We start from the raw sequence: 22,367 nt of genomic DNA, 5'->3' as shown, positions 1-22,367 counted from the left end.
GACCCACATTGGAGCACCGGACTGAAATCTCAAGGTCCAAATCAGGAGCAGAAGGAGAGAGAGCACGAGCAAGGAACTCAGGACCGCGAGGGGTGCACCCACACACTGAGACAATGGGGATGTTCTATCGGGAACTCACCAAGGCCAGCTGGCCTGGGTCTGAAAAAGCCTGGGTTAAAACCGGTCTCGCTGAACATAGTGGACAATGAGGACTACTGAGACCTCAAGAACAATGGCAATGGGTTTTTGATCCTACTGTACCTATTGGTTTCGTGGAAGCCTAGGCAGTTTGGGTGTCTCAGAATTCTTAATCTTCTTGCCTTAGCCTTATGAGTGCTGAGGTTATAAAAATACCACCATTTCTTACTATGGTGTAGTTTAAAAATACATTAAATAATTAACTCGCCACTTCTTAGCAAATAATAAATAACCTAACAGGAAATATTGAAAAATTGTGATCTATTTCATCTTCTGTATTGAATGAATCTGTTTTTTTGTAATTAGAAGTATAGTTTCTGATAAATTTTCTTTTTAAGCAATTTAATAAGCCGAATTATCTTCTGAAATGTTCAATACTAAAGATCATTACTGTTAAGTTTATATACATAATTATGAAGCAAAAGTTCATTTTTAGAATTCTGTAACCTAAGTAAGATATCATTAGAATGCTATGTTTGAAGTATTTTCCTTCTTTATCTAGGACATACCAACCTTAAATAAAGCTAGAGCAAGCACCAAGTATACCATGAAATTTAGTCTTACACACTTACAAGCAGGGTGACTGCGATTTTGCCTGCAAGAATCAATGTGCCATATACAATGCAAGTTCCTTTCAAGACAAGGCTGTGCACTGCTATGGAGGTGACTAGCTAAAACTGTAGTTCCTTATATAAGGTATAAATAGATGCTGACCATGAGGCAGAAAGAGGGGAAGGTCATGTTTGGTTCTCATGATGTCTCATTTACTCACTTCAGATGTTTTCTTCCATGAGAATTCATGGGCAAAAATGTGCGTGGTTCTGCTTGTTGTGGTAGCAAAAACTGCACTGAATCATGTGTTCCTTCCAGACTCTACATAAAGACCCTAGTGAGTGGTTTATACATTTTAGATCTTCACTTCAGTACAAAGACTTATTCTGAATGAGACTTTTTATTTTATTTTGACATTTTCATACCATTGTAGTTTGTTCAGTTTTACCCATTATTCCCCATTCTCTTCCTCCCCAAATAGTCCTCCTTCTACTTTCATGTCATATTATAAACATATGAGCTTCTTAGATTTTGCATGAGAGAAAACATGTCATACATGTCTCAAAGAGATTGTAGAAACATAAAATTTAAATAAGATCAAGTATAATTCTGAGCTGGGTGTAATGGCACACGTCTTTAATCCTAGCACCTGGGAGGCAGAGGTAAATGGATCTATGTAAGGTCAAAGCTAGTTTAGTCTACATAGTGAGCTCCAGGGCAGCCAGGACTATGTAGAGAGACCCTGCCTCATACCCTTTCCCCCAAAACACAATTCTAAGTTGCCTTCCCCTTGAGTCTAACCCAAGGTAGAACCATTTCTTACAAACGTAGCACACTGTAAACATGGAAGCTCTAAACAGTCTGTCGTCTTGACATGATATGAATATAGATGAATTCAGAAAACTGAGCTGTCCGTATCAGTCTCTAGGTTTAGGAGAATCTCCATGAATCTGACGGGTTAATGAAGCCCTGCCTTTCTTCTTAAGCATTACTCTCAGCCATGATCCATATTGCTTTTCCTGGTCACATATCCACTGAAATAGTTTAGTTTACACATAAACTAAATAAATATATAAAACTTTTCTAAATTTTTTTTCAACAAAGGCAGAAAAAATGGTGTAAAAAATGACCGTGGCCCAAATAGTCAGAGCCACAGTTTGTTTTCTAGGTGAAATTACAACACAATGAAGGGATCATAAGGTAATTTTTGTGGCAGCAAGCTAGTCCACAAATAGCTATAGCATCTGCTTAAGCTATGTATGAGAAATCACTAATTCCTAAGCACTTAAAAATTTATTACCTCTTTAGAGCATGAAATATGCCTTCTTTCTTGGTGATTTCATGCTAAGCTCAATTGTGAGGAGGGAATACTTGTTCCACTTAGTATTGATATTGTGCCGATGGACAACTATGTTCTTAGTACCAGCAGAGGGCAGTGAAACCTTTTCTGCCTAGACATCATCATAGTTTCAACTGGCAATTACAGAGGCAGAACTTTGGAAAAAGTAGGTAGAAGGAATATTGGATGTCTTCACTGACCATTTGAGACTCTGTGAGAACAGATTTTCCCAAGTCACACAGAAATGAGGCGGTGGTATGTATGTAACAAAAGGGTCTCAGCTGTTCTAGAATTCACTATCTAATCATCGCAGGCAGGCTTCAAATTCAGGAGTCTCCTGCTTCAGGTTAAGGTAAGGTGTCATAGGGTTAGTAGCCTTCTCTACCACATCTGACTACATTTTCCTTAAGACACAAAAATTACCACATTCTATAAAATGGAACTTTAATACAATTATGGGTAAAGAGATGCAATGATACCTTTTAGGGTTTCAGATCAGTGGAACCAGTGACAGTAGCACAGGTCTAGTAAACTGGGAAAATAAGTAACTATGAACAAAACTGTCTCTCATCTAGTCAATCACTTCTTTGGTAGCAAGCGTTTTCTGGGAAGGTTTCCCAAACTGGTCCATGTGCTCTCTTAGTGACTGTCCTGAGGGTGAGAGGGTGGTGATAGGAGACACTTGTCAAATGACATTTCTTTCACCCTTATTCTGGCACAAATATTTACTCTACAGTTCATAACACTTCTTATAATTATGTCCTAAAAACAAATGATATTTAGTCATCCAATTTTGTACGATATTTAAGAATGTTTTGACTTCCTTCCTTATCTAGAAAAAATAGCCCTGAAGGTACTAGATTAAACAGTGCCATTCATTTTCTACAAAGCTTTCAAAAGAGACCCAGCATGAGACGGGATGTGGAGAACAGACTCATGATGCTTACCAAACAGCAGGCCCAACTGAGACCCTCACAGACTGACCCACAGTACCCGAGGAGATGATCAGGAGTTATGTGAGTATGAAGGAGCTGTCTCAAGTCTGTCTGGCTAGAAATGGATCACAATTCATTTATGGGACTCAGAGGGAAGAAGGCTAGCTGGAAGGTCTAATGTCATAAACATGTAATGATCTTGAAGAGTAATGCAGAACTATCTAAGTTGATGAGGATTCCCTTACTGTATTTATTATTAATTCAGTCCTCAAAGCAGTCCACTACTACTTCCCATTTCGGTAACATGAGAAAACTGAGGCATTGCCAGTAGGCATCAGAGCTACAGCTGGGAATTCTACTGTAAGAATATACAGCATCTTTCTGTTTCAAGTGAGGTTGTTTCTAACTCTTTGCTACAACAGACAATGGGGCATGAACACCAAAACACAAGTCAACTGTCATCTTGTGATAGTTCCAGTACCACTTTTGGATCAGGTCTCTTTTGGATTGGCTGACTACAAACCTGCTATGTAGCCAAAGATGATCTTGAACTCACAATAACCCGGCCTCCATCTAAATGATGGGATTATAGGCATGTGCTACCAAACCTGCCTGAGTTTCAGTACTGCTCAATAGTGTGTGGAATACTTGAGAGAAGTCTCAAGAAATAGGATTCCTAGGTCATCTGTACCACTGGTTATCCCAATAACAAATTATTTCATGGAGAGCTTTTGCAAATCCACTATTCAAAATAGTTAACTAGTGCTTTTTTAACATAAAAATCTCAGCTTGGGGTCTGAATTTCCAATTGCCTTCCAATTGTAAGAAATTTCCCTTTCCCCCTCATCTTCACTGTTACTTTACAGTTTTGTTTAATTCAGGTAGGATTCAAATAAGGACACATAGTAGCATTAGTATGACAAGCACGCAGATCAGTTCTACTCTAGGTTCTGTTCTAATCTGTTCTGGACTTAGTTGGAAAAAAAAAGGAACCATTTATTTATCCTCTAGCAGCTGCTTACTATAGTTGTGTACTATCATTTAACATTCTTATGGCGCCTGTGTTTCCTGTGGACTGGCAATGTCTAGTGGTCTGATTAGATTCAGGATTGTCTGGCAAGAACACTTTACAGATGGTACCATCTTAAGAGGCACTGTCTGTCTCTTGTGATATTAGAGCTGTTGATAGGCAATAGGTGGGATCAATAGGAGTAGTAAGACGTGATCTTCGTAACATCTCTCACTCATGTACTCAATACCTGAGACATTGCCAAAAGGAGAAACATGAAATCATAGTAGCATAGTAGTTTGGCCTTCCTTTCATTAATATATTTATAAATGTGGGGATTTTAAATATTTAGAGATTCTTAAACCTAAGTTTAGAAATAAAGAAATGAAAACACCCTATCCTCAAGTGTTTATTAGAAATCCATATTTTCATTTACTCAATGTCATGCACTATGATGTTCTTGTGTACAAAGTTTCTAAAATCTATGTGAGAAGATGATAATCACAGAGTATGTGATTACTGACAAACCTAAATACTGTGCTTATAATGGCAATGCAAACTGAGAGGATAAAAGGCTTATTACAATGTAATAAACAAAAATAGCAGATCCTAACAGGGTATAATTTCAGGGACCTAAGTGTAATATGTATAATAGACAAAAAGTGAGACTGTGTCTCTCACTACATGTAATTGCAAGTGGATCTAAAGCTCAGCAAAAAAGCTTACTTTGGGCACTGAGGAGGTAGCTCAATTGAGAATAGTTGGGGTGTAAGTATGAAGATCTGAGTTTAGGTGACTAGCACTCATAAAAGCAAGATATGGCAATGCAAAGGACCACAAGGCATGTAATCCCAGGCCTGGGAAAGTAGACATACACATCAAATGCACATGCATACCATTTATTGTTGAGTTTTTTTTTCAGTAGCTACTCCTTACAAAGTTAGTGACTTTAATGCTCACTGTAGAGAAAAAAAGGCAAATAATCAGCACCTTATCAACACACTTGAATATCATGCTGCTACTAAAATGGTTACCATAATAATATGCTTACAAATGAAGCACTCTTTATGTTTCAGAAAATGAGTCAACTATGCTATGGCTATGTTTACATAAAATTTAGAGAAGGTACTGGGAAATGGCCTAGTCAATAAACTGCTTGCTGATAAGCATGAGGTTCTGGTTTTGGTCACCAGACCCTAGGTGAAAAGGTAGGTATAATGCATACGCTACCATCTCATCATATCAGAGGGGAAGTAGGAGGCTCCTGGGCTTTTTCACTGGCCAGTCATTCTAGTGAAATCAGTGAGTTCCAGGTTCAGTGAAAGACTATGTCCCAAAAACTAAGGTGAAAAATAATTGAGAAAGATACCTGATCTTGACCTGAGTACTTCACAGGTAAACATGAATCAGGATACCCAGTGTTGCAAAGCAATTTCCTTTGATTTGAAACATTCCATCAGGGATGAAGACTTCTTAATATTTAGGATAGTAACAAAATTTAAAAGGCCAGGAAGCAAACTATTTAGGAGTCAGAGGAAGTTCCTGTAACTTATAGACAAGGCCTCTACCCAATCTTATAAGCAGTAACAACTGTGAGGGAGAACAAACTTTAAGACCAAGTTGGTTATAAACTGTGCAGGGAAGGGAGCTCTAGGAATATGGCTTTGTATTGATGTATGAATCATCAATCATGCCAGGGTAGGGCTTTGCCTTCGAATCATCTATGTTTTGTTGGGGAATATTAGTTTCAGGTGTGTGACTTTTGTTTATACTGCGTTTAACTCTGTGAAGCTGTATTACAGTGCCTGTCTAACACCTGATGGTTGTAAGAGAGACGTACAGTGTGACAGAGAGGAACAGCGAGGCAGGAGCGAGGATGGGGGGAGGCTAGCAGGCAGAGAAAATAAATGGAAGGAGAACCGAGACAGAGGAAAGAACAAATAGTGTAAGAAGAGAACAAGGCGAGGAGGATATCAGGGGTCAGTTCCCCAGTCAGCCACGGAGTAAGGAGGAAAGTAAGATATACAGAGTTAAGAAAGATAAAAATCCCAGAGGCAAAAGGTAGTTGGGATAATTTAAGAAAAGCTGGCAAGAAACAAGTCAAGCTAAGGCCAGCCAGACATTCATAATGAAGAGTAAGCCTCCATGTGTAAATTATTTGGGATCTGGGTGGTGGGCCTTACAAAAGTGGCAAAAGACTAAAACATAACATAACAACACTCCTGTAAGAAGCAGCCCCAATAAGTTGGACTTGGTGGAATTATTACTTCGGTTTATTTTCTGTTTCCTTTGTGGCGCAAAGAGAAAATTTGTTCACAATTTCCCAGGAAAAGTTACGTAATAGTTACACACCCACACACCCCCCCCCATCAAAAAAAATCAAGGTGAAAATTGCTGGGTGGTGGTGGCACACACCTTTAATCCTAGCTCATAGGTGGATATTTAATGCCACACTATTTTTTTTAACTTTTTTTCTGGGTGCTTATTTGAATCTTTATTTATTTATTTTTATTGATATTTATTGAGCTTTACATTTTTCTCTGCTCCCCTCCCTGTCTCTGCCCTCCCCTCTTAAGTCCTCCCCCAAGGTTCCCATGCTCCCAATTTACTCAGGAGATCTTGTCTTTTTCTACTTTCTACTTCCCATGTAGATTATATCTACGTAAGTCTCTCTTAGTGTCCGTATTGTTGTCTAAGTTCTCTGGGATTGTGGTTTGTTGGCTGGCTTTCTTTATGTTTAAAAAATGTCCACTGTATATGCCACATTTTCTTTATCTAGACTGGTTCCATTTCATGCTATTGTGAATAGTGCTGTAATTAACACTGGATGTGCAAGTATCTTTATAGTATGTCTACTTAAATTGCTTCAGGTAGATACTTAGGAGTGGTAATTTTGTTTAATTTGTGTGTTGGGGTGTTTGTCTGCTGTATGTATGTGTACCATGTGTGTGCCTGGTACTTGAAGAGGTCAGGAGAGGGTATCAGATCTGAAGGAACTGGAATTATGGTTGTGAACTACCATGTGGGTGCTGGGAATTGAATCCAGGTTTTCTGCAATGGCAAGCAATCTTAACCATGGAGCCATCTCTCCAGCCCCTAGCTGGGTAATATGGTAGTTATATTTTTAGGTTTAGGAATCTCCACAGACTTTTTTGGTGGCTGCACCAGCTTGTATTTTTACCTGCAGTGAGTAAGGATTCCTCTTTCCCTACATTCTTGTTAGTCTTTGCTGTCATGTGTTCTTTGTGACAGCCATGGATCTTAAAGCAGTTATAGTTTGCATTTCTTTAATGGATACAGATGTTGCATACATTCTCAAATGCTTGTTGGTTATTTGTAGTTCTTCTTCAAAGAACTGCCTCAAGTTTGTTAGCCCATTTACCGATTTATTTACTTGTCTTGGTAATTTTGGCAGTTCTCTGTATTTATTAGACATTAAGCCCCTGTCTCAGGTTAGCTGGCAATGACTTTCCCCAACTCTACAGGCTTCTTTTCATTCTGATAACCATTTTTTATTATGCAAAAGGCTTTACATTTCATTTAATTTCATTTGTGATTTCTTGGGATTATTTCCTAATAGAGTTCTTTAAAAACGTTCTTGCCTATGCTAAAATCTTGGAGTATCTTTTTAACCTATTTCTTCCTTCAGCATCTTCTAAGTTTCTAAATATTACATTAAAATCTTTGATCCCATTTTGAATTAATTTTTGTGTATGGTGAGAGATGTGAATAGTTTCATTGTTTGATATATACCTACTCAATTTTCACAGTTAGAGAGGTAATCTCTTTTCAGTTTTTAAATAACCTGGTTGAAAATTATGTGGCTGTAGTTAAATTGGTTTACTTCTGGGTCCTCTATTCTATTTTGCTGGTCTATGTGTTTGTTTTGTGCCAGTAACATACTGTTTTTTTGCTACTATGGCTCTGTGGTATATTTTGAGATCAGGTATTGTGATGGCTCCAGCATTGCTCCTTCTGCTTATTATTTATTTGGCTGTCCATGGTCTTTTGTGCTTACAAATGAATTTTTGGATTATTTTACTATTCGATGAGGGATGTCACTAGAATTTTGACAGCGACTGCATTAAATCTTGTAGACTGCTTTAGCTAATATAACTATTTTTACAATATTTATTCTGTCTTCTTTAATTTCTTTATTCAATGCGTGTCTGTTTGTCTGTCTGTCTGAGTATGGGTATGTGCACATAAGTACTGGTGCCTGTAGAGGCCAGAAGAGGATATTAGATTACCTGAAGCTGGGAGTTATAGGCCATTGTGCGCTGCCTAATGTGGGTGCTGGGACATCATTACTTCGAAACTGGTACTCTACTAATAAGCTGCACTATCAAGCCCAGGAAATCTTTATCATTTACTGACATCATCCTCAGAAATGCCTATCTCAGTCCTATTACTGCTGCAGATTTTAGAGATGCACAGAGAACTTGCCAAATTCTAAAAGATTAGTTACATATTTTCAGCCTCGCTTCTAAGATTAAAATTCTAAATCTAATTTTATTAGCTAAAAATATCCACCAAGGGTACAACAAAACAGACCAATTTCTCCCAGGCATTCCAGATGGTTCTATGACTTCTTCATTGTAATCCCCCATCATCACAAGTACAGCACTCTGTTGACTGAGGGCTCCCCTGCTTCCATTATCCCAATCAATACTCAGAGCCGTGAAAGCAGTTTGTCTTTACATCTCTCAAATCACAGGAAAACCTATCAGTGCCAAAAGGACAACTGTAAAGCTAGAGAAATAAAAAACAAAATGCTTGCACTTCAGACAGAAAGGGAATCTGCTGAGTCACTGAGTGTTTATAATAGTACACAGTTCACTTCCTGCTGCAATCATTTCTTCTGTAACTCAGCAGCTCCCCCACAGATCCCCATCAAGTCTATGACTTCTTAAAAATGTTAACAATGCTGACTACTATAAAGGGAAAAGTGCTGACTAACCAAAATTAAACTAGACGAATACTCTATTTACAAAGTTTGATTTAGGGACAAAGAGTTGGTAAAAATCTGTACTTTAGTTATTCATAAAGACAGTCATGAGTTCTACATTTTCCAATTAAAGCATGTAGCAGGTATCTCAAAACTATAATTTCTATCCTAAGGCCAGAAAACCTACAACCTAATGAATATAGTAAAGTCCACTGAAAAATCAAAGTATCAGGCAATCAAGTAGTACCAGAGCAGGTACCAGAACTATTGAGGGGCCCTAAGGAGGTGAAAGGGCATAGAAAAATATAGGAAAAAATCCCACTGGAACACTTCAGCTCATTCACAAAGATCATTCTCTTCCACTGTGAATCAGGGTCAAAATGCTTTTCAGCACTGTGAAGGGCAATACTCTTTGCTATTGATTATAGAGGAAAAGCTATTTATACAGATAAAGCTATAAACAAGTATAGGTATTTTTCTTGGGGCTAGAAAGATAATGCATTGGTAGGAAGCTTGCCTAGTATGTGTGGAGTCTTAGGTTTATTCAACAGCACCAAATACACACAAATGTATTTATATGTATATGTATTTATATGTGTGTATTTAGTTTGCTTACATGTTCACTGGTGTGAAAGTCAGTATAAATGAGAGATTTTTTGCTTCCTGCTCTAGCTAGAATTACAGATAGTAATGGAGAATACAGACCCACTCCAGGTAGTATAGGATAGTAATTATGAATGCTGGCCTGAGTGTGGAACTTCAACCATGCTCTGTGAGATTAGGAACTGTGTCTCTTCTGTACCTCTGTGCATATGCAGTGACTGATGAAGTAGACATTCAATCTGCAGCGGAATTCCATCCTGTTCTTCATCCCATCAACATTCACTGTGCATTTACTATACACCAGTCACTCCAGCAGATGCTCTACGTGTACCACCTCATCCCACCTTTACTTATCACTCTCCCAGACATTTGTTTAAGATCTCAGAATAAGCCAGAGTTCAAATTCAGATCTGATTCCCATTTTAGGGCTTTTCACTAATGTCTCAGGTACCTTTCTATTGCTGTGATAAGACATCATGACTCAGAGTTTATTGGGGGCTTGCTTACAGTTTCGGAAGGTTAGTCCATGACCATCATGGCAAGGAGAATGGAAGCAGGCATGGTACTGAAGCAATAGCTGAGAGCTTACATGTTAAGACAATAACCACAAGTCAGAGGATGGGATCCAACAAGAAATTGCACGGTCTTTTGAAACCTCAAAGCCTACTCTCATCAATGACACACTTCATCCAACAAGGCCAAATCTTGTAATCCTTCCAAAAACAGTTCCATCCAACTAGGGACCAAGTATTCAAATATATGAGGTTATGGGAGCCATTTTCATTCAAACCACCACGCTTATAATACACCATAAGGTTTTATAGTCAGAATTAAAAGTGAAAGATTATGAAGCTGACATCCCATCAGCTGTAGGTAGTTTACACATTTTACTTTGGTTATTTAGGAGGTTTATAAGAAAAAGTATGTGTGTGACAGACAAGCAGACAGAAAGACAGAGATAGAGATAGATTGGTAGATAGGTAGACAGACAGACAGACAGATAGATATGCTCTTACCATTATGTAGAAACAAGAGGCTGACTTTGGATATCTTCTTGTGCTATCTAGCTCTACTTTGTATTTTGAGATGGGATATCACATGGAACCTGGAGCTCATTGTTTCCTTTAAATTGTTGATCAGTAACTCCCCAGGATCTGCCTGTCTCTACACCCCTAGGGCTGGGATGACAGGCACACACCACCAAGCTTGGCTTTTAATGGCTGCTGAGGAGTTGAACGTTGGTCCTTGTGCTTAGAATCAAGCACTTAATACACCCCTTATCCAGAACTTTTATTTTTTAATTAGTTCAAAAGAAGACTTTTTTTAAAAATTTTTATTTATTTATTAAAGATTTCTGACTCTTCCCCGCCACTCCCCCTCCCTCATTAGCCCAAAGAGCAATCAAGTTTCCCTGCCCTGTGGGAAGTCCAAGGACCACCCACCTCCATCCAGGTCTAGTAAGGTGAGCATCCAAACTGCCTAGGCTCCCACAAATCCAGTTCGTGCAGTAGGATCAAAAACCCATTGCCATTGTTCTTGAGTTCTCAGTAGTCCTCATTGTCCACTATGTTCAGCGAGTCCGGTATTATCCCAGGCTTTTTCAGATCCAGGCCAGCTGGCCTTGGTGAGTTCCCAATAGAACATCCCCATTGTCTCAGTGTGTTGGTGCTCCCCTCGCGGTCCTGAGTTCCTTGCTCGTGCTCTCTCTCCTGCTCCTGATTTGGACCTGAGATTTTTGTCGGTGCTCCAATGTGGGTCTCTGTCTCCTTTCATCACCTGATGAAGGTTAATATTCAGGAGGATGCCTATATGTTTTTCTTTGGGTTCTCCTTATTTAGCTTCTCTAGGATCACTAATTATAGGCTCAATGTCCTTTGTTTATGGCTAGAAACCAAATATGAGTGAGTACATCCCATGTTCCTCTTTTTGGGTCTGGCTTACCTCACTCAGGATAGTGTTTTCTATTTCCATCCAGTCCTTGTTTTTTACTGCTGAGTAGTACTCTAATATGTATATATTCCATACTTTCTTCATCCATTTTTCCATTGAAGGGCATCTAGGTTGTTTCCAGGTTCTGGCTATTACAAACAATGCTGCTATGAACATAGTAGAGCATATAATTTTGTTGTATGATAAGGCCTCTCTTGGGTATATTCCCAAGAGTGGTATTGCTGGGTCCAGGGGTAGGTTGATCCCTAATTTTCTGAGAAACCGCCACACTGCTTTCCAAAGTGGTTGCATAAATTTGCATTCCCACCAGCAATGGATGAGTGTACCCCTTTCTCCACAACCTCTCCAGCAAAGGCTATACTCAAACCTATGGGACACGATGAAAGCAGTGCTAAGAGGAAAGTTCATAGCACTAAGTGCCCACTTAAAGAAAACGGAGAAGGCATACATTGGGGACTTAACAGCACACCTGAAAGCTTTAGAAAAAAAAGAAGCAGTTGTGCCCAGTAGGAGTAGAAGACTGGAAATAATCAAACTGAGGGCTGAAATCAACAAAATAGAAACACAGAAAACAGTCCAAATAATCAATGAAACAAAAAGTTGGTTCTTGGAGAAAATCAACAAGATTGACAAACCCCTATCCAAACTAATTAAACAACAGAGAGAGAACACGCAAATAAAAAAGAAGACATTTTTATATAATGTCCAAATTTATAATTTTCTCCAAACAAACATAGATGTATTAACAATATTCTTGCATGACTACAGCTGCTGGAGCTGAACAGTGGCTGCCCTGCAGATAGGAACCTGCTCTTCCTTAGGCTCGCTTTACTCACTTGCATTCTCTGGTTTCTAGGCATCCAGGATAGCAATTCTTAGTACCTATCTGCATTTCTCCCTAAATTGCCTCATGAATGCCAGTTTTTTGTGCTGGCCTGCTAATGGCCTATCAATCTCTCAAGCCTCCTTATCTGCACTGCTCTAAGCTCCTGAAAGTTTAGTACTGTATAGTCCTTAGAGACTAGAGAATAATATTAGTCTAAACTCCTTAACATGGCATTCTAGGCATTCTGTGCTTGACTTCAAACTACCTTTGCCATCACATTTTCCACATTTAATGAGTGAGTAGATTGTGGTTACCTTAAAAGGAGGTATTCAAGTGTCTTGCTGTAGAATTCTGTGTGTTTTTTAAAAAATGTTTTTAATAATGGCTTGGGTTTCAAGGATGATGTTCAAAGTTAATTCAAAGAAACAGGAATCTACAATTTATTTATAACTGTCTCTCAGAGATATGTGCCCTAGTCTATTTTCTGCTTAAAGAAGCCACTGAAAGTACTGACTACTGACAACAAAAAGAAAATGGGATTGATGATATGTTTTAAAAAGATTCTTTTATTTTTATTTTATGTCTATATGTGTTTTTCCTGAATGTATGCATTTGCACCACGTGTGTGCAGGGCCTGCAAAGGTCTGAAGAAGGCACTGGATCCCCTGCAACTAGAGTTGTCTATGAGTTGCTACGTGCATGCTAGGAACAAGCTTAAGGGCTCTTCAAGAGCAGAAAGTACCCTTAATCTGTAAGCCATCACTTCAATCCCTTGATGATAGTTTTAAGATTATATATGCAAATTAAATATGGTAGCATACTGCCTATAATCTAGTATTAGGAGGCTGAAGGAGGAGGATACTGAGTTAAGCCCAGGCTGGACTGAACAGTGAGGGAACCTGTCTCAAACCAAACCAAACCAAACCAAACCAAACCAAACCAAACCCAAAAATTTGTACACACACAAAAATTATGAAGATAAAAGAACTGATATTTCACGTGTGTGTGTGTAACAAAGTAAGTATTCCTAAAACATTTTTCAATATGGAAACTTGTTTTGTTCAATTTTTAAGATCAAGAAAAAAATCTGAAGGTAAGTAAAAGATATAAAGAATAGATGCAATGTTTAGGTAAATTAAGATCTGTATTCAGAAACATGTTTTATTGTATAGCTCCTGGTATCTAAGGACATATTATACTGTAACCATGAACATTTTTTTGCACACGAGAGATGTGGTAATTCTAAAATGTACTATCACATTCAAGCTTTAAAACACAGAAACAGAGTCACTAAAACTGAGCATATGGTTGTCTTAGTAACAAGTAACTGCTCATTGTTACACAACGGCGTATCTCCCTCAACCATACGAGTCAGTTATTCTGTAAAATTTAAAGTTTACTAGTTCTAAATAAAGTGATATTGTCTAGATAATTTTCTAAACTCCCAATCCCTTCTTAGGATCAAATTCCACTCCTGTTGTGCTGATTTCTCATGATTACACTTTGGCATCTGTACACACTGATGTAAGCTTCAGTTAACTCTCTTGGATAGAAAAGACAACAAGTTTTCACTCTGGTCAAATATAATGTCTGCAACTCTCCTTAACTTCTTTCTTAAACAAATAACTTTTTTTTTTAAAAGAAAAACAACAAAGTACAAAAGTTTGCTTTCCCCACAGCCTTCCTTGTAACATAGCATTATTTTTACAAGGTAAAATCTAGTTATCAAATTTCTAACTGGGGCCAGGCGATGGTGGCGCACACCTTTAATCCCAGCACTCGGGAGGCAGAGGCAGGCGGATCTCTGTGAGTTCGAGACCAGCCTGGTCTACAGAGCTAGTGCCAGGACAGGCTCCAAAGCCACAGAGAAACCCTGTCTCGAAAAACCAAAAAAAAAAAAAAAAAAAAAAAAAAAAAAAAAAAAAAATTCTAACTGGGAAACAAATTACCTAACAATTAGATAAGGATTCTGGCCCAATACAAACATCTTGTTGATCTGAGAGACACTCAAAATGCAAACAACAGACAGAAATGATTTCAGAAAATTCATTCTAGGGCATGCTTGAATAGAAACAAACTATTATTTGCTAATCTTGAAATTTTGAATTGCTATGTGTATTTTATGCTTGTAAAAAATTCCTTCAAAACTCACAGGTATTGTGAAAAAGCAAATAAAATTAGATTTTTAACCACAAGGAAGAATATTATTAATGGTGACACAATAGTCTGAGTCACAGAAGGTATACAACTACACAATGTTAGCAAAATTTGTATTATCAACTAATTTAGCATGGAACCATTAGTTTCATTATTTGTCCCAGACCTACAATCTTACCTGGCATGACTATTACATCATCCAAGCTTCTACTCTTACTCCTGAGGAGCGAAAAAGAATTCATGTAGCAGCTAGGCAATATACAGACCAGACTCATTTGATAGACAGTACAGTCCCTGTGGGGGAAGTGGTTGTGCCGGCCACAGAACCAAACTGGGACTACCAACCTGGCCAAAGTGGCCGACAGAGGCGGGACATCACAGCCTACTTTCTCCTTCAGGGTATGGAAATGGTCTCAGAAAAAGTAGTTAATTTTGACAAACTCTGAGAGATTACATAGCTAGCAGATGAAAATCCAGCCATATTTTTAAATTGGTTACAAGAGACCATGGTCCAATATACCAGGCTAGATCCAGCCTCCCCAGCAGAAGCCACGGTCTTGGCTACCCACTTTATTTTTCAGTCAGCACCAGATATTAGGAAAAAGTTAAGAAAGGCTGAGGAGGGTCCCCAAACCCCTATACGGGAATTGGTGAAAATGGCCTTTAAAGTTTTTAATGCCCGAGAAGAATCAGCTGAGTCTTCCTGACAGACAAGGCTATATAACAGGCAACTACCCTACAGGCTTTAGCAGTCGCCCTAAGGTCGCAGGAAGTGGGACAAGGGAAGCCAACCACAAGGCTCTATCCTGATGGAGCCCAGCCTAAGTCAACCTCACAGGCAAGCTGTTTCAAGTGCGGCCTAAATGTGGCACGATATTGCACTATACCTACTCCAAGGTTGTGCTCTATCTGCCAGCAACCTGGACACTGGAAATCACAATGCCTCCGTGTGGGCTTGTCCTCTATGCCATGCCATGGAGGTCTGGCCTCACCAACATTGGCAAGTGAAACTGTGCCAGCCTTCAAACTTCTCAGCCTTGCAGAGGATTGACACTGCCCAGACATGGTATATCCGTAACCCTATCCGAGCATTGGGTAAAGCTGCAGGTAGCAGGTAAGTCCATTACTTTTATATTGGACACGGGAGCTACCTATTCTGTTTTAACATCTCACTCGGGCCTTATGTTATGGGGGTAGACTGGACCCATTCCTCCCACTTAAAACTTTGTCACTGCCCTGCATTCTTGCAGGACATTTTTTTTTCTCATTCTTTCTTAGTGATATCTGCTTGCCTAGCACCTTTACTGGGTTGAGAAATCCTTAGTCGCTTCCCCAAAGCTTTGTTCCACTTCTTGGAGCCCCTTTTTGACCCCACCCATCTCCAAGATTCTATTTTACAGGTTCACTCCTCTTGCCAGATGTGTGCCCAAGCCAACCCACAAGGGGATCTCCACATACGTCAGTCTCTACACCAGCTTCTTGGACACCAACCGGGCAAAGATTGGCAGGTTGATTTCACTCATATGCCCACTCATAAAAAACTCCGTTATCTCTTAACACTTGTGGACACTTTTACAGGATGGATAGAAGTGTTTCCGGTCTCTAGGGAAACAGCAGACATGGTGGCTCAGGTACTCCTGGACCACACCATCCCTCAATTTGGTGTTTCACCAACCATCCAGATGGACAACGGATTCATCAAACAACAACTAACCAAGCTCTCCATTGAACTCAGGTTATCTTGGCCCTCCCTTCTCCCCATTGCCCTTACTCGCCTCAGAGCCACCTCATGTTCTCCTATGGGCCTGAGACCTTTTGAGCTACTTTATGGCAGGCCCCTTTTCCTTAACCATCACCTCCCAGTCCAAACACCTCCACTGGTGGGGTACCTACCCTACCTCTCCTTTTTAAGCCTTTTCCATTCACCAGTTGTCTCCCTGCCCCCATTCCAGTGGACCCTAATGCCCCCAAACCTGCCCCGCTCTCCCCAGGGGGCAGAGTACTCCTCAAACAGTTAACTCCTAGGTCTTTCAAACCTTGATGGACAGGACCTCACACGGTAATCCTTACCACCCCCTTGGCTGCCAAGCTCCTGGGACACCCATGTTGGTACCAACTCTCCAGGCTCAAGCGGGCCCCCACTCAGGACACTTGGTCTGTCCAGCAGACAGGACCTCCACCCTCTGGTTTTCCAGGATGCCACAATGAAGGGTCTACCTGCTCCTCATCCCGGCACACTCATCTTTGGTGATAACAGTATTTTTTTCCTAGACACCTGCCTTCTCACCTCCCCCAAAGAACAAATGCCTGACATCTCCAGGATGACAGTACATGGGATGCCTTTCCAGCCACACCTCTTGCTGAGTGTGGACCCATAAACACCTAGCTCTCCCCTCCCCACATTGTCCTATGCCCGAAGGAAGTAGCCAGACCTGAATCAAAGCCCCCTTTTCCTAAGAGAGCCTAGATGTTAGTCAACAAATCACCTCAGCTTCCTGTTATCCCTTATACAAACAGTCTGGAATGTAAGCCCCGGTCTCTGGCCTCCATCTTTGGAAGCCCCATCCCTGTGCCTGCCAAGTCTTGACCCTATTCGCCTGAGGAGCCCACCAAAATCTTGACCACGCCCTCAGTCTATTTAAACTGATTCCCTGGAAAGTTTCCTGGTGGTCTCTTTCCTCCCCCGCCCCAGTGGTTGCATTTGTGGCCTCCAGGTTTCCCCTTGGGGCTACCTGAGAGCACAGGAATACCCTTAGACCTGGATATTTCTTAATTTGGTTAGTTGTGATTTGGCTTGATTGGGATTTTGTGTCAGCAAAGAGCTTGCATTAGGAAAAATTCCTAACAGTTAGGAAGTACTCTGCAAGGACAGACTCCATCTTCTCCATGACCTTCTACTGGGTACCCTCTCCCCCATTTCCTGTTATCTCATATTTAGGAAGGAGACACTGTTCTTAACCATTCTTACTGTCAAACAATTCTTCAATCTGCCACAGTTTTCTAGAAAGAAAATAAAGAGTAAATCAAATTCTATGCTACTGTTTAATAAAGTAGTATCTGACTTTGGCCCATAATTATACTCCCTTTTTCAATATTTTCAGTTAATTTTTAATAGCAGTACATATTAAAAGTTGATCAAATTAGTAACTTTGACTGTTCTTCCAAGAAGGCATTGTGTAGCCTGCTTGACCTTCCCACCCCTTCCCCACAATGAGGCTCTTGTGTGCAGTCTCATAATTTGGCTTTCTTCCCATTTTGTTACAGTTTTCCAAGTTTCTGGCCTTTTGTATTCATTTCTCTTCTGTCTTAGGTATCTCTTGTAGAAGTCTTTCAAACTTATAATTTAAATTAGATCTATCTCTGAAGTTAAAAATATGCAAATTCTATTTTTTTTCTCTACAGGTCCACAAAGTACAAGCTACAAATTGGCAGCTTATACTTACTTTGTTTTTAATTTTATTATTAATAATCAATTAAAAAATCCCTAGCAGTAGATTTTCTTTTGAGATAAGGTCTTGTTCAAATTTAGTTCAGGATGGGCAATAACTACCTACATTTCTTGAGTGCTGTAAATGCAAGCATGAACAACTGTACTGACTGGTTGATTATCAACACAAGCTGTAAGATGTACAGGGAGAGGTATTCTCAATCAAGAGAATGCCTCCAAATGATTTGCCTGTATGCAAGTGTTGTGGGAACTCCTTCAGCCAATAGCCTTTAAGATACTGGACCACTTTGGGCGTGGTTTCATATACTATAAATGCAGATGAAAAGTGTGCCTGGCTCTCTTTGCTGCTAGATTCAGTTCCAGCTCCCAGCATATGTAGGGGATTGTGGATTTCTACCCTTTCTGTGAGTTTATCCCCCAAGAAATAAGTCTTTGTTATACTCCATTAAGGGCTACTATGGAACTCATTGGTATGCCAACAGAATGGTGCCCATGTAGCCTGAGTCCATGACATTGCTAGGCCTTGCCCAGACCCTCAAAGCCTCCTCCAATCCCATGCAGCTGAACTACCCTTCTGTGTAAGGCTTGGCTTGGTTGGCCCACTGCAGTGATTTGGCCTGTGACCACCTGCATGGCTTGATCTACTAAGTGGTTGAGTTACCATGGCTTCCTGGTACAACTCCTCTGTGGCTTCTCTGGCTTATGTGTCTCACTTCTGCTACCCACACTTAGATCTGGGTATTCAGCTGCTGCCAGACCTGCTCTGATCAGACTGAGCTCTGACCCGGGGAGCGCTAACCCTGCACCTGGAACACAGGTATGATAGACCACGCCCTCCTGAAAGGTTGCTGTGAACACCCTCAAAAATTGCTTTGCTCAACTGCTAACTGAGATGACCCTGGCACAAAGGTTACCCTATGAAAGATATGATTAACAGCGCCCCCATTCAGCAGGAAGCAGTTTGGAAAGAAATAACTGCACCCATATTCCCAAATATTGTTTATAAATGTTCTTTTACATTTAAAGGGGGAGATGATATAGGTATGAATAATTTACATTGATATGGATTTTGCTTTAGTTATTTTAATTTAAGGTTAATTTTGTAATGTATATAGGTTGTTAATGGATAATCATTAATAATAGTCAAGTTTGTAGTCATGTTAGTTAGATTTTCTAGATATATAGATATATATTTCAGTTAGATCGGCATTCTTCATATCTTTCAAAGACTACAGAATATGCTATTTAATGTTTTAATAACTTAGGGTTTTTCATGACAATGAGACACTCTGCTCCTGGCAGCACCAATCTACTTCAGGAAGAAGATGGGCATCGGAGAGGATCCTTATGGAGTTTGATAGCCATTTGGGCAAGAAACTGCTCTTGCCTGGACTGTTGCATAAACTGGACACAAAGAACCCACAGAGAGAGGACTGCTGAACTTGCCTAAAGGTGAGATGATCTTTCGGGGTTCCTGATTCACGAAAGAGTCTGAGAGACATTCTGCAGGACACAGCAGAAAGTGACTGAACTGTCTTTGAAATTTCCTGCTTCATGGAAGAGTCTGCTGGATACTATGGGCCTGTAGGCTGAAGATGGATGCCCCAGCGGTACAAAAGAACTTTGGGTGACTGTCCAGGCAGCGAGATGTCTCTGTGATTTTTAGAGTTTTGTAAGTTGCTTACTTCTCATTTACTTAGGTCTTTGATGGAGTTGAAAAATAGATAGTTATAGTTTTCCTTAGTTGTAATATATTGTAATATATGTAATAGATGTAAATATTGTAATTTTTACTTGATAACTGTTTTGTTATATATAATTTTGCTATGTTAAAGTTAAAGCCTTTCCTTTTTGTTTAAACAGAAAAAGGGAAATGATGGAGGAAGGTCATTGGCTAATAAATTGCCTTGGCCCATCTGATAGGGCAGAATTTAGATAGGCAGAGTAAACAGAACAGAATGCTGGGAGGAAGAGGAAGTAAGCTCAGAAATCATGCAGCTCCTCTCAGAGCCAGACGCACGCGATGAAGCAAGCTGCCAGGTCAGACACGCTGAATCTTTCCCGGTAAGACTGGTCCTACACAGTTTATTAGAGATGGGTTGATCGGGATATCAGAATTAGCCAGTAAGGGCTAGAGCAAATGGGCCAAGCAGTGTTTAAATGAATACAATTTGTGTGTTGTTATTGCGGAGCATAAGCTAGCAGGCGGCCGGGAGCCGGGATGCTGGGGACGCAGCCCTGCTGCTCATATTACTACACAAAAACATTTATTTTAGTTGTGCATGTTTAAAGGATCTATATTCCTAAGTTAAAATTTAGGAAGAAATTAAAGACCTGCAAAATTACGATAAAATTTGTCTCCAAACTGAGAAATCATGACCTTTGTATTATATACATATATTTATTAAATGGGGATTAGCTCAATTCTGCATTGAATACAGAATTAACTGAAATAAAACATAAAGCTTAAGCATTCTGAATATAGATGGTGCATCCTTTTCTACTCCTGGTCTGTTTATCTTGCTATGAGTCCAGGTCTCAAACTGATGAGCCTCCTAACCTCAGCTTTTGGTAGCCACTATAGGTATGTGTTGAAAGAATTCTTATTTCAAAATTAAAAGATGTAAAGATAATGATTCATAGCATGAATGAGACTCAGAACCATTATGCTTGGTGAAGAAGTGAGACACAGAAGAACATATATTGAAAAGCTGGGAAAACTGACTCAGTTGATAAAGCACTTGCTGTACAAGCATAAGGACCTGAGCTGAGATACCTGGAGCTTGCTGGCTAGTTAGTCAAGCCAAATGTGTCATTTCCAGATTCAATGAGACCCAGTCTCAAAAATAAAATGGAGAGTGACTGACGAAGATACCGGTCATTGTCATTTCATCTCAACATCTGAGTACACACATATGCACATGCACCCATGTGCACACACACATACATGAACACATATTAAAGTAAATAAATAAAATAAGAACAAAATAATAATAAAGGAAGGAGGGAGAGCAAACTGTGCTCAGGATGTAATATATGAGAGAAGAACAAAAAAAGAATATATATATATATTATATGATTTTACTCATGTGAAATGCCTCCAAAGGAAGACTCAACAGAAAGTAGATTCACTGCTGTTTGGGAAGGGACATGAGGTTTCTTGTTGGGGTGACAGCACTGTCCTAACACTAGATGGTAGCTAGCAGGCTGTCTTCTGCCCTGATTATACAGTATATACAGAGCAGCAAGTTCACTGTTCAAGGAGTTAACTACCAGAGGCTGGGCACTCTGAACTCATTAGGATAACAATCACCATGTGTACTGTACAATCAGAAGACACAAAATGACAGATAACTTATTTATGCTAATAAAACATTGCCATTTATAAACGTATCAAATTAAATCAGGGCACAGAGACACACTGTGCAGTATCAAAAACAGCAGGAAAGGTCATTGATGGACTCAACCCTTCATCTGACACATGAGAAGAGGGACATCCCCAGTGTACACCAGAGAGGTCTGTGTGTCATGCCAGTTGTAGGTGTATTTCTGCATAATTTTACAGTTCTTTAATTTCCTGCTAAATTTTTTATTTTGGCTTATACATTCTAAAATAATATACAACTCACAACTAAACAAAACCATTATGGACTTTGCCTTGGAGATCATAAAGTGATGAGCCCATCTCTGTTCCTATGCTTTTAATTAAAAAAAAAAACGAGAAAAAGGACTGACAAACTGCCAATATGTGCTGTCAATAATGACATTCCTCCTTGTGCTCGCTTCGGCAGCACATATACTAAAATTGGAACAATACAGAAGATTAGCATGGCCCCTGCGCAAGGATGACATGCAAATTCGTGAAGCATTCCATATTTTTTGATCCTAGAGAAGCTAAATAAGAAGGTGAACCCAAAGAAAAACATATAGTCATCCATCTGGATATGGGAAGTAGACAAGATTGATGGGCAAAAACTGGGAACTTGGGATGAGGTGGCATGGGGCCAAGAGGAAATGGGGTGAGAAATGTGAGAAGGGGAGATTGGGGGGAGCTTGGGGGAATGGGATGGATGGGATAAAGGAAGGGTGGACATGGGAGCAGAGAAATATATATCCTAATTAAGGGAGCCATCTTAGGGTTGGCAAGAGACTTGACTCTAGAGGGGCTCGCAGGTGTCCAGGGAGATGTCCCCAGCCAGAACTTTGGGCAACTGAGGAGAGGGAATCTGAAATGACCCTATCCTATAGCCATACTGACAAATATCTTCCATATCACCATAGAACCTTCATCTGGCGATGGATGGAGATAGAGACAGAGACCCACATTGGAGCACTGGACTGAGCTTCCAAGGTCCAAATGAGGAGCAGAAGGAGGGAGAACATGAGCAAGGAAGTCAGGACC

General features: G+C 39.9%; 1 protein-coding gene and 1 non-coding gene across 3 annotated transcripts in view; one reads left to right on the top strand and one right to left on the bottom strand.

Moving 5' to 3' along the window:
* The window catches only part of Sbf2 (SET binding factor 2), a 371,745-nt gene that overhangs the window by 83,219 nt on the left and 266,159 nt on the right, over positions 1-22,367 (bottom strand). The window lies entirely within an intron of this gene.
* LOC126514484 (U6 spliceosomal RNA) lies at positions 21,741-21,845 on the top strand. The gene has a single exon (XR_007595584.1). It is a non-coding gene; the product is annotated as a U6 spliceosomal RNA (small nuclear RNA).

The sequence above is a fragment of the Alexandromys fortis genome, unplaced genomic scaffold (genome assembly GCF_014885135.2).
Source record: "Alexandromys fortis isolate MF-2015 unplaced genomic scaffold, M_Fortis_MF-2015_v1.1 scaffold_129, whole genome shotgun sequence".
Lineage (NCBI taxonomy): Eukaryota > Metazoa > Chordata > Mammalia > Rodentia > Cricetidae > Alexandromys > Alexandromys fortis.
This window is presented reverse-complemented; position numbering and strand designations above follow the sequence as displayed.